Raw genomic sequence first — 11,651 nt, forward strand, 5'->3', positions numbered from 1 at the left:
TTTTTTTTAATAAATTTAGATTAAATTTAGACTGAGGAAACCCCGGCCTTGATCTGATTATTAGTTAAAATTGCTTTTCTCTTTTTTCAACTACAGCTTTCGAGATTTTTTTTTTTTCTAACATCCTTAAAAATCCAAATGCACAATTACATGTTTCATTGTTTTCAATAAGAACTGTTGAACATCTATCTTAACCAGGGATGGGGGATGAGATTTCACTGTTGGCCTTCACTCTAATTTGACTTCATAATAAGTTCTCCTAAACTGTCAGAGAAAGTTTAAAGTAAGAATTTTCTGCTAGGAACACTAGATATTTATAGTCACATAGCAATAGGCTTCAAGCAATAGGCTTCAAGGTAGTGTTTATTTCAATTTTTTAAAAAACTTTTAATTCAATATATACACTGTGCTGGCTGCTAAAGGTATATAAGGAAAAATTATTCACAAAGCACATCCTAGAAAAACTCTGTTGATCCACTAACGGTGTAGGCCAACAATCTATCCATGCTCTATTTGACTAAATTTAAAATGCAGAACTTGTATGACCTGATGGTAATACACACTAATAAAATATATTTTTATGCTGAACTTGTGTGCAATATTTTTATGCCAATACAAAATTTTAATGTATATTTTTGTGCCAATACTTCTGTACACAGTAATGCAACTCAGCTGCTGATCCATTACAACATGGCCACATCCCGGTTTGATTCTAATATTGAATAAATCCAGTTTTGATGCAGTGCCTGTATGGCTGGATGTCTGTAAATAGTATCCACAAAGAAATGACAGCATTCAGCTTATTTCTAAGCACCCCATTGTCATTAAGAGCTAAGAAGCAGCAGCCACCTTTCAACAGAGAAATCCAATAATAGATTAATTATTACCTGGTCCACTTTGGATCACAAGCAAACCGGTTTAAATTAACCTGTTGAATTTATGGAAGCATTTGCACAGATATGGCTAGCATGAAAAGGCTGTTTAGAACTTGTTCCTTTTCACCTCAACTGGGAAAATGCACAAATAAAGCAGCACTTAAGCTATACTACTGCAGTGTAAATCTGGTTCAGAGGATGAGGCACTCTCTGTTACCCCATATTTTCAAGCACAATTTTCTGGGTCATAAGGCTAGCAATTCTTCCACCTAAAGCAACTGTCCCCAGATTTTGCATAAACTCATGAAAGCAACTGTTCCAATTCATTGTACAGCCTACAGACAATGAACTTTTCAAGTTTGTCAAGGTTGAAAACAACCCGGTTTTGTACAGTCAATTTGCTCAGATGTCTCCACTGGTCTGACTCACCACACAATCCAAGAAACAGCTGTACCAGAATAACACACACATTACACATGGGAAAGGAGACCAGCAGCTGAGATGGAGTTGCTTGATCTCAAATTCCTTGAGCTGGTTATATGTATTAAAAATAGAAAAAAAAATAAAAACAAGGAATTAAAGCTTCTGTTAATAAGTCCTACTTTTCATAGTGGTTGAATTTCTTAAGGCTGACTCTGTCCTGAAAAAGCAGTAGTGCTTATGCTGTTAGCAGGCAGTTTAGAAACTGGGGTTTTTTTTAATCACTTCTCACTAAAATGATTACACAAGTATCTCTAGACATACCCCTGTATCCGGACTCAAGCACTAGCTCAGTATTTCTTTCATCTACATAGCAAGAAGTTAGTCTTACAGGCATAGTTCACTCCCATTTTCAAGCTCTTTCTCACCTTTGACTTCAAACATTTCTGCAATGGTTTCTGCATGGACTCAATCCATGCTAGCACAGCTTCCAAACTAACAGTCACTTTGATTGCCTGTGTGCCTGTCCTTCTCAATGCTAGTACCACAGCAGCAACGCATTTTGTCTGGCAGCAGCAGTCTCAGAAACGTATTCTTATCATTTGAATGATTAAAATGTGATTTCAGCCTCTGACGCTTAGAGGAAAAGGATATCGTATCATCTCATCACCATCAGCCCCAAAGTTTCAATCATATGTTTTCTTCAGGTAATATAGTACAAAAATATTTGTGAATTAGCAGCTCTACAATAAGTGGCTTCTTGCAACACTGGAAAATATTAGCGGTAGTTGCATAATACACAATACACAAACTGAAAACTAGTTAAGATGTGGGTCTTGTAATAAACAGAAAACATTCAAGGAATAACGTAGTGTGAATTTATCTTTTCTAATTCTGCCTTCATATTCATATTTTCAATGTACAAAGAACACTTACATACATGCTAAGCGTACCTCAAAAACTAACATTACTCTAGAAAAGATATAGGAAAAAACAGCAGCCAAACACAGAATAAAACCTCAATCTACATTGATATTTTCTTTTCAAATTTTAAAGCCCTTGTGTACATCTTTAGGCCCACAAATCCTTTAAAAATACTTGTCTTCTAAGAGAGCCCTTTTCATTTATTTGACTACTCCCATAAAAATGTCTATTCTAAAATGCACTACTTTGAATTCAGGATACAATTTGAAGTACTCTAATGTTAGACAAAGTAAAAACCACAGTAACATTCTTTGCACTATTGCATAAACGTCCAACCAGCTCTAAATCTTTCCTGCTTCAAAAGCCGTACCTAGTATCCTCTTATCCAACAACTGCAAAAACTAAGCCTGATTTTTGTTAGAGTTACAGACCAGTAACTACTTACAGTCCCACACTGAACAGTTTAATTGCTACGGTCCAACTGCCAAGAACACTCCTTTTCCAATTCAGCACTTAGAAGGACAACTTATGATAAAGAAATTTATAACAGTTTATTTATATAAATAACAAATATTTAATAATACCTATTGCGTATATAATAATAGAGTTTTTAAATAGGCAAATCACTACTCTTACACAAGTCTGTAATAACTGAACCAAAAATTTTAGTTGATAATTTGCATGCAGCAACACACAAACAGGCACAATAGTTTGACAATCAACATTTCACAAAACATTAACATCACTGTAGTTTCATGATAATTTAAATACAACTTCTATGAAAGCTTGCATAGCAATGGAGGCTGAAGTCCAGGGTTGTAACATTTTCTATTGAAACATTGTGTAGACTATTAGCTCTTCATTCCAGATGTGCTGGTCTAATTTTTTTTTCCATAAATACATGAACCTAATCATGTTTTAAACAAGATTATGCATTTTCCTCAGTAAAACATCGCCTGATCAAAAATATGACTGAAGAGTTTTATAAACCTTAGATATAGGCAAGCTCCCTTCTGTCCTTCCCCCATCTCCTTGTAAAATTTAATGTTTTAAAGCCAAATCTGACCTGAAAACTTCTCTGCAATGAATACTATTCTGAAATAGTATTCATCACAACCATATAATTCTTAAATATTTAATAACACAACGTGCACTAAAAAGACTGAAAGCCTGAAATCATTAGGAGATGTCCCAGCACAAGAAAGAAAAAGGAGACATAGATTTCTCTGCAAGTGTAATTTCAAAGTCCTTTCACATAGGGATCTAAAGACTGTCAGCTTGGTTGCTCTGCTACTGTATATTAAATAAGCATGTAATGAAGCTACTGGTTTTGATTCATTGAGATGCCAAAGATCATGGGTAAAGTACATCAAGTTAATGATTATTTTTTTTTTTGTTGAAAGTGGAATATCAAGAAGGTGGTAAGAATCAGGCAAAGCATCAAAAAAGAACAAAATACTGACAACAGAAAACAAGATAAAATTCAGCACCACTTCATCTTTGTGACCATTAAAAAAAAATAAGAACACATTAACGCTATTTAAAAGTTATTTCCAAATCCAAAGAGACGATGAAATACTTTACTTCCTACCCGTTCAGGGAATCATTTTATTGTTTCCATTAACAGAACACCGATTCCCAGTCTTAATACCAGCTAAATGCAAATTTGAGTCTGGTATGTTACCTAGCGCTTTCTAACATGCCTTCGTTATCTCCTAGTTCTCAGTTAAGACTCGTACACAAATCCAGCAAAACAGTTCAGAAGGTACTTAATTTTCAGTATTTGCATAATACCATTGAACGGGACAAATAATATGCATACTTATTGCCAAATGTCAGCACTATGCCAATTTAAAGCCTTTGACATCTCAGAAACAATTCTGAAATCAAATTAAATGACATATGTAAACCATTTCAACAAGTCAGCGTGCAACAACTTCTAAACAACATAATACCTTCCAAGGCCAATACCTACTAGACACATTAGATTTTTAGCAACTTAAGATCTTGCTAAATCTGTGCAAGCCACAGCATTATTTTAATAAAGTAACAGGCAGCACTGCAGTGCCAATACAGAAAACCTGTATTTTGGAGTACCTAGAAATGTGAAGTTGATAGAAGTAGTTCCTGAGTTGGTTGCGTTACTGTGCAAATCTGATGAGCTATACTGGGAATACTCAGTAATGCAGTGAAAATTGATGAGAGGAAAAGCACGCATTCTGATTAAAATCAAAAGGTTTATTTGCATCTCACAATTAGAACATTTTCTTTAGTGTTTTCCACAAGGTTAAAACCAGCTTTTTTACTAAGGCCTATTTATCATATTTTAAGTTTACTACTAGAATGACCACACCACTTCCAAAAACGTAGGCCTTTAGAAACACTATATTGTTTTGAAAATTTCTACTGTAATTTTAAGTGTTTGAGACCGAGGGTTCGTTTTTGAAGAATTAGATTTGGCATTACCCAAACCTCTCTATCATCCAAGGATACTTCTATTTCTCATGGCACAAAGGAATATAAACCTTTATCCCCAAAGGAAATGCAGCATACCTGTTTTTAACATACAAAAACTAGCTATTAGCCATCAATGACCTACCTTGAATTCATTAAATCACCACCTCGGCTAGGCACAATCTGCCCAAAGTCTACATTTTGCCCATCAAAATATGCCTGACTTTTCCAAGTTCCTTCTAAGAAGAAACAGAAAGCAAATATTACCAGGGGCTTCTGGCCATGACAATTTCTTTGATTTTCACCAAATACCAATGCTTGAGTCTGCTGCAGGGTTGCATGTTGATAATTATTTTAAGTTTTAAGTGATTCCTACACATTTCCTTTTTTTTTTTTTGTTAATGTGACAGGACTGTGTTTTTCTGGGTAGTTCTTCCTACGATCCAAGGAATCTGTGGCTCTCCCAGAGAAAATAGTACTACCAAAAGCATTAGTGTTCAAAAGCTTTCACTTACATGAAGACAAATCAGTATTCTGAATCTTACAACAAAATCAGCATTTCTGTGCTCTGTACATATAAAGCAAGAATAAACTGTAATCTAGGGATCTCTGCCAAGACTGGCACCAGGGCCAATAGACGTATACCATTACACCACTATTTATACAGCTACTCCCAAGATTTTTTTTTTTTTTTTTTTTTTTTTTTTTTTACAGGAGTCAGTGCTCTAATTTACTTTTACCTTAAGTATTTTAAAATACACATCCTCTACTCCTTGGGCTTCATTACAAGTATTTGCAAGGAGAACGTTTCACTTGAAATGTACATCAGAACACTATCCTGCCTGTCTTCTGCTCCAAGGAAGCTGAAACCTGGTAACTCAAACAGAACAACTGGCAGGAGCAAGCTGAAGTAATCTTGTGAAATCTGGAAAAGCAGAGTCTGGAAAGGTCCAGTATCAGCAGCTGACTTTATTTTTGAACTTAATTTTTCTTTACTCACACTTTATCCTCATTAGTGTTAGCTGTTTTGTCTATTCATTATGAACACTTGCTTTTTTTGAACTCTACTTGGTCTGTGACACCATTTCTTCTACATAAGAAATAAGACAGGAGGAAAAAGAAATTTCTAATTACTGCAGTAAAATGGAGTCTGGTCAACAAAGCACTTCCTTAGAAATGTCAGTAACATACTGTCTGCAATTACAATAATCTGATTACTGCAAAATGTGCCTCCAGAATGCTAGTTTTCCTATATCTGAATAATTGCTATGCTGATCAAGCTCCTCTTCAATACCACCTCAAGCTAAAGTTTAACCAGACTAAGAATCAAGGATGACTCCTTAATGTTCCATTTGCCTATCAAAGCAAATTCTCTGGCTGACTATAGATAATAATTCTATTAAAATGCAGCTAATGAATCATCTGATTACTGTCCCAATCCTTGAAATTCAGCACAATGATATCTTCTGGTGGAATACCACAATAACAGCAAAAGATCAACTAAAACTTAATATCCATGAAAACATTCGTGAAGTTTGCAACATTTATCTCCTGAACTTCACCTGAAGACAGGGGAAACAAGTAAAATAGAAAATAGACCTTCAATACATTGTGCTGTCTGGCTATAGGATTCCTTGTGTTAATGATTTCCACTTTTGGGGACTGAAGGAATATTTTTCAAAATAACCAAGTCCAATGCACTCAAAACCAGTGTTTTCCTCCACCCTGTTACCAGAACCATCTGCAGGAACCTATCTATATACTTTCTCCTCTCTGAAGGTAACCTCATCCCTCCCGCCCTTATACACCTCCCTGAGGGATTACATATTGTTGAACCTCCATTTAGGGTCCTTTTATAGTACAGGATGCCTTCTCACAATCTAAGCACTTGTAGAGGAGCACTCTTTTTAACAATAACTCTCCCATCTGTTCCTTGTTGGAATATAATGAGCAGATCTACTGTCTTGAACTTTAAGGGGGGGAGGGGAATTAGTCTTAATTAAGAACTTCTTAAGAAGCTGAGTCACTGGCTTTTGAGAGAACAAGCAAATTCTAATAGCATACTCACCAATAAGACTGCATCAACATAGAAAGCGATGGGTTAGCCATAAACAGGACTAGACACAGCTTACAAATACAATCAAAAAAAAAGCATGCGAATCAAGTTCAACTAACACAAGTTTCATTTTTACTAGTAAAGTTTTCCAATTGCTGAACATTATGAATCTGCTTCTCGTACAACCCAATTTTATCCTTACTTTGTGTGCACCCTATTATGCAAAGGGGTAACTACTATAAAAACTTACAAATACTCAGAAGCGAAAGGCTTCAAATTCTGACATTGAGTATTTATGATGGATATTCAGAATTACCCTGTAGCTTTAGGAACAATCATATTTTCCTCATGTAGACTCAACCACTCGAACTCAGAAGGTATTTTATCACGAAATAAACCAAACCTAGATTTGGTTAGGCTTTTAAAATAAAATAAGATTCATTAGATACATATTTTGATGTTGCACTGAGAAAACACGAGTTATAGGCTACAAGGATGCACAAAGAACATATTGCTGCCAAACATATCTGAGAGTTTCGTTTGATAAATTACTGGTGTAGTAGAGAAAGACAAGAATGAACGAACATAATTTATTAAGACCTTCTTTAAAGTGCCCACCTCCCCCTAGAGGTTATGGAAATAAAAAAAAAAAGCAACAAAAACATGTAGCCCTGTAAGTACGAAGAATCTATAGTAAGGCAAACAAGCCATTTAATAATAGCTTATTATTAAAAAATGGAAAAAACATGGAGGATACCAGTCAACGTAAGTTCCACTTAAAAAACAATTAATCTTAATGGGCAAAATAAAACATTGCCTACATAGCACCAAATTATTTGGAAATAATTAACTGGCATTTTGGAGTCATTCTAGTATTAGAATTTGAGCTACAGAAGTCAACAGTTTTCTTGCAGTCTTAATACACCAACATTTGGGCCTCTGTGTAGTAAACATCACCAATTTGTCTGAAGCTGTTTATATATACACTAATGACATCCCATACACAAATCAGCTGACAAGGTTGAAAAGTGGCAATATTTTTCACTTTTGCAAAAGTAGACGAAATCATAAATACATAAAATTTATATAAACACAATTGACATAAATGAAGCTGCAGACACTGAAAAAGAATAACTTTGACACATATAAAACTGAATAATTCTATTTACTAAGAATTCACAAAAGGATTCACGTGACAGATGACAAAATGAACATGAGAGGATTACACACTGGAACTACAAAAAGGCAAATCCTATAAAGTACATACACAGTTGTAATATGCAAGACAAGTGGATAATCCTGTGCTCAACATTAAGTTACATGAGTTGACCAAAGACACTGTTTCCAATACCATCTCTATATCCTCCAGTTTTCCTAACATGTAAAAACATTAATTTGGTCACTAGTAAAGTCAATGGAAACTGACAAACATACAACTCAAAGACTTTTAAACTAAAATATTCAACTATTAACTACAGCCTTAGTTAAACACACTCTTCTCAGACTGAGACATAAACCATAACAAAGGTAAAACAAAATTATAAAAAGCTGAACATGAACATCTGAAAAACAGACTCAACTGTAAAACCTCATTTAATAAATAAGTAAATGAAAACAGGTAGGCTCCACAGTTTTCACATATTGCCACCTTAATTCTTCTGTTTTCTGAAGACTACAATACCAATTAAATAAACAACACGTTTTGAAGAGATTTAATTAGAACTTACATCAGAACTGCTATACTTGGAAACATAACAGCTCACACTGAGTGAAACTAGCAACATTTCTACCTAAACATATTACAAGGGAAAAAAGTAAACAAACTGAAAGAAATACAACTAAAGGTTTCATAGTAAGTGGCAGAATTGACAAGTGAACTAAATTCAGCTTTTACCAGCACTCTATGCCTAACACTCACAGGAAAAAAACCAGTGTGTGCATGCAGAATTTCTTTTCAGCACCCGGAATGTAACTTTTAAAGATAGGAATGGTACTCTGCTGTCATTCAAAGATGTAAAACTACTCAGAATATCTAAAAATGCATTTGAGGGAAAATATGAAAGAAGGGTATGAAATCAGAGGCCCTACTATTTATTCGAGATAAGAGACATCTTGCCCTGAGGAAAAAGGCACAGTAGTTAATGTCATTTTTCCATTAGATATTTCAGTGATTCAATTTAAAATTAGGTAGCCAAGATCTTACTACATGCTCTGGAATGTCTTATTTGACTCACCAACATCCAACATTTGAAAATTAATTACTCAGAAAACTGCTTACAGATGTCATATTGCATGCAATTATTCTTTGAACTGAACTTAGTATTTTCCTCCTTTTAAAAATGTTATCATTTAAGATTTTTAATTACATTAAGCCCCACAAAAAATAATTTAAGCCTAAGCTGCTTTTTGTTTCAAAAGCTACTTTCACCTGAACATCCCTGAGCGCACTTTTTTTTTTCAGTTCTAGCTTAGAACCAAGAAAAAGTGACTATTTTTTTTATTTTTCCTTAGTTCTCCATCTTGATTTTACTCATTTCCTAAGTGACTTTATAAGAATATGCGGAAGTGATCAGTTTCTTGGACACATAGCATCGTTAGAAAAACACAACTCCCTTTGGCTCTGTGTATCGTGTTGTCACCCAGTCTACCCAGGTTGAGCTAAAATCCTTCATGAACTGTTGAAAGAGCACCAGATCGATCACTTGCACAAAGCGTGTGAATTATTTTAAGTGTTGCTACCTTATACATTCAGATTCAAGCGACTGGCTAGACTCTCTGCGATCCTAACACAGGGACGTTGCTGCAATGACTGCTTTGGTTTTGCTGGGGCGTGAAGATTAACCGATTTGCTCCAACCCCTGCGTTTCTGCCCGGACAGCGGGTTCCCCCGCCGCTCTCGCCGACCACCGCAGCCGAGCTGCCCGCGCCCCGCAAGCCCCAGGCGAGGGCAGATGGCCAAGCGGTCTCAACGAATAAACCACTTAAACTGGTGCGAAATGCTCCCATAAGGGGTTTTTTCAATATTCAACCGGGAGGAAGAGGAGGAAGAAAGGGCCGGCGGCAGCCGCCTCAGGGAGCGCGCGGCCGCCTGGTCGCTGCGGCCGGCCCTGCGGTAAGGCGGCAGGGCCGGCACTGCGCTCCCTGACTGCCCTCCTCAGCAGCCGCCACCGCCTCCTCCTCCCCGGTGGGAAGCTCAGCAGCACACGGAGGGAGAGGGAGGGGGGAACGAACACAAAATGGAAACTTACTCGCCCTCTCCTAACACGCATGCGTTAGGCCGCCGAAAAGGGGTGCGCCGCCGCTCGCTGACACCGACCTGTAGCAGCCAAGGGGCGGGCGCAGAGGAGGGTTCGCCGCCGAGGTAATGGCCGCCCGGGCGAGCCGTGCGCACGCGCGGGGGCGGTGAGGGCCGGCGTTCCCGCTCTGCCGCGCTCCTCACCCGCGGCCGTTAGCGTGGGAAGGAGGGTGGCTCTCCCGTCGCGAGGAGAGCGGCTCCTCAGGCAGCCACCCCTCAGGTTACAGCCCTCCAGAGACAAGTTTCAGCTGGTGAGTTGAGGAGCAACACCTGGGGCTCTGCTGTGGGCGGTGACAGCTGTTCCTGGATTCAGCTGTGCCCAAAGCGAGTTGCTGGGGAAAAGTCTCACAAGTCGTGTGGATCCCCCCCTTGAATCAGCATGACAAGGAGGTCACTCTATGACAAGTAGGAAAAATAGTGCCACAATGTGTGTCCCATGGTTATGCTGTTGCCTATGCGTCTGCTTTTGGCCCACACTGGTGACAGAGTTGCAGCACTACCATTGATTTTCCTTTCCTCTCATGTGGCTTTAAATTTAAGTTTCTATGTAGTGGTAGCGAGACTTTATCCCTCCCCGCCGCTGCCCGTGCAGGCAGTGGTAATGTCCGTGTCCAGTTCCCTGTCACAGACATGGACGTTGGTGCTCCTCAGTTGGGTATTGCAGCCACTCGAGGCCCTCGGCAGCAGTGGGCACCTTCCAGAGCAGTGCACCCAGCAGCGTGATCAGCTTCTGCCTTTAAGTGCTTCACCATTTTCCTGTAGGGCAAAAGCATGGTTAGTACCTTGCTTTAGTTCAGTTGGACCAAGCTTTTTTAGTGAAGATGAGGTCTTATAGTAGAAAGCCAGGTTTTCTAGTGGGCCTCCAGTTTGTAGGAGAGTTCATTCTCAGCCTGGTATCTCAGAAGGCTCACTTACATAGCTACTTTTATGTATATCCACTGTAGAGGAATGAAGTTGCTGAACGTTACGGTTATTTCAGTGCTTCAGGAAATCAGATATGCTGGGCTCAAGCCCAAACCATGAACTTTATTTTATATTCTAAAGGAAATGAGTATAACAAACGTAAGAGTGGTGTGATGCATTTGCTGGAGCCAGTACCACTGAGAATTAATGTAAGGCATGCTTCTTACTGCTGTATTAATGAACACTGCCATAAATAATGGCCGATACTGCAAGTATCATAGCTTATCCTGTACACTCATATTGAAGACATTGTTGTCACCAACCAATGAATGTGGTATCAAGTGTCATTATTACTTATTGCCAACAGAGAGCCAAGATTGCCTTTTGATGCCACTGCCGTGGATAATGCCTCATTATCTGTACTTCCATACAGCAAAGTCCCCTGCCTAATCCCAAAAATCACTCCATGCTGAAGTGACAGCATTAATTTCCCCTGCCGTCACACATTTTGCCTGCCCTTTGTGACAGTGCAGTGACAGCTCCCCTGTGTCAGCTGTCTGCAAAGCTGCCCCAGATATGTCCCTTTTATGGTGCATACACCTGTCTTCTAGGATTATGAGATTGATAATCCAATACTGGCTGCTCTTCCTATATCCACTTAATCCTGAGAAACATACTAAACACTCATTTTGTTTACAAAAGCAAATATAGTGTCTACAATTCC

General features: G+C 38.1%; 1 protein-coding gene across 4 annotated transcripts in view; it reads right to left on the bottom strand.

Annotated features, from left to right (window-relative positions):
• The window catches only part of FHIT (fragile histidine triad diadenosine triphosphatase), a 608,221-nt gene extending 597,917 nt beyond the window's left edge, over positions 1–10,304 (bottom strand). The window contains exon 1 of one of the 4 annotated variants that reach the window (XM_074603069.1): positions 9,978–10,304. The gene's annotated coding sequence lies outside the window, so the exon portion shown is untranslated. Of the gene's footprint in view, positions 1–9,468; positions 9,935–9,977 lie in introns of those variants that run through there. The other 3 variants (XM_074603071.1, XM_074603070.1, XM_074603073.1) reach the window with 3 other exon arrangements.
• Positions 10,305–11,651: the final 1,347 nt, after the last annotated feature.

Source organism: Larus michahellis, chromosome 10 (genome assembly GCF_964199755.1).
Source record: "Larus michahellis chromosome 10, bLarMic1.1, whole genome shotgun sequence".
Lineage (NCBI taxonomy): Eukaryota > Metazoa > Chordata > Aves > Charadriiformes > Laridae > Larus > Larus michahellis.